Source organism: Otolemur garnettii, unplaced genomic scaffold (genome assembly GCF_000181295.1).
Source record: "Otolemur garnettii isolate 467f Iridium unplaced genomic scaffold, OtoGar3 scaffold00061, whole genome shotgun sequence".
Classification (NCBI taxonomy): domain Eukaryota; kingdom Metazoa; phylum Chordata; class Mammalia; order Primates; family Galagidae; genus Otolemur; species Otolemur garnettii.
Window position 1 is genome coordinate 5,161,079 of NW_003852456.1, and position 2,255 is coordinate 5,163,333.

Sequence of the window (2,255 nt, forward strand, 5' to 3'; positions counted from 1 at the left end):
GATCCGATTTCAATGCAACGTGTGCATGTGGTTGGCTGAGAGTAATAACAGACATAGAGAGAAATCAGCCACACGCTTTGGTACAGCACGTCAGCACTTGTGGAAAGGTATAGGTAACCAGGCATTATCATTATAATTATGTGCTATAATTGCCAAGGCGGCCTCGGATAAATTGAATTTAAATCTAAACTTTTCTGCTTAACGTCTGAGCGTTTTAGAGAACATTTTTTATTCTGTTTATAAACCTATTTTTCCAACTCTAAAATGAAAGTAGAAATAGGATTAAATAAGAGATATGTATACAAAGGGCCTTCCTTTAAAACAGGTGCTCAAAATCAGCCGATTTTCTGTTATTACTGCCATTATTTTTTCTGGATAGGAAAGATCAATGAATAATTAAGACTTTTTCCTTTATCAAAATAGTGTTTTTGCAGAATAATTGATGGATAGCAGACTTTGTGTACTGTACGAAATAGTACATTCTAAACTTCCACTGGCAATGCAGCTGTCTGGAGACATAATTTTTCCTACTTTTGTCTGTTTGACATTTTACTATTCTTCAGGGAGGAAACACTTCACCAGGGAGTCCATTGTTCCTGGGAATGCAGTTTTCAGTGGTATTTTTTAGTAACTCAAAGATCAGGCATGTGTATAAAATCCACCATCAATAACAGGGCTCACACCACACAGGAAGCCTTTAAAATAAGATTTACAGTCTGCAACTCTGGAGTGTTTCTAATCATGTGGCTCATTTAATACTTCATGACTCAATTCATCTTAATAAGCATAAAAAAGTATAAACAGAAAAGAAAATTAGTTACTTTCCACTCTTGATTAAACACTCTTGCCCCTTTAAGGGACAAGCTGAAATCTGTGGGTGAGGAACATCCTAGTTTAGCTGTGTGGATGCAGAAGCTTTCAGGTAGCTCCTGGGGTACTGTTACTGCACACTCACAAAGACAGGAGCCTTGGTGGGATCTGGGCATTCACCACCCACCATGCCAGTGTTAAGGGGCTGTGTATACAGTGAAAATGGGCAAATAGGAGCCCGTATACTCCCGTGTTTGTTATACTCAGCTCTTGGTAAAGCTCTGATGCATCATAGTAACTATCTCAGAGGAGAGTTAAGAGAGAGAGAATATGTGTAACACACGTAGCATGCATCTGTATACGTAGTGGATGTTCCACAGACATTGATTCCCTTTGTCCCAAATTCTTAGTCTTCTAATATCCTACTATCTAGTTATTAAGGCTCAGTGAATTTCAAGGGATCTCACTGTAGGCAATATCTTTCTCATCAAGGACAAATGTTATTTTTATACGTTCTAATTATCTTTTGAAACTCCTACCATTTCAACTATCTTGTCTATCTTTTTTACTATTTTATTTACTTACTATTGGTAATGGTTAATGTCCTTGCCTACTAATTTCAGTATTTCCAGTATACCCTGTAGGTCTGCTTTTATTTCTCTTGATTATTGGCTCAAATGGTGCTATTTTCTCACCAGAGAAGGCTGCGCTTCCCTCTGCTCACCATACAGAACTCAGACACATCAGTGTCAAGTGGGCTGGCATGGGCTGACGCGAAGATTGAGATGAACTTGGTCTACATCTGCTTTATTCCTAGTCCTTAGATGTGTCCCTCCAGACTTTCAACTGTAAGTTCACGGAGCCCTGAAAGACTTTTGGAGATTACCTAATGTCTTTGGAGGGTTGAGTTTAGCTCTTCAGGCTACTGCCTTACCCAGCATTGACTCTCTGTAGTTAATGAGCGGCCTGCTGCATTTTTATGGAAGGACCCTTAGTGGGATGCTGTTTTCTGCCAAACTGCAAAATTTCCTTCATCCTCACACTTCCTGCTCCCCCCACCAAAAGAAAGAAAGAATAAAAAGAGAGCAAATGTTTCCCGGGAAAGCTAGCTGTGAGCCTGCAGAAGCTTCAGATTCTCCCCAGCCAACAGCCCCAGGCCCCTGCACCCACAAAAGCTCTACTGGTTTCATCTGTGTTTGCCTGCCCCCAGCCCCCAGCTCCTTGACTCACACCTTGAGTCTGCAAATGCCCTTGGAGATAAAATAGCTATCAGCTCACAGTTCACCTGGTAAGGATGCTTTCCTCTTGGAATTTTATTTCTCTAGGCCTTGCTGCTTCCATAGTGTGCTAGTGTGTTTAAAAATACGATTTTTCCCCTAGTTGTTGACATGGCTTAATATACACATATCATATCTGAAAATGGAATCTCAAAATTCTAATGGTTA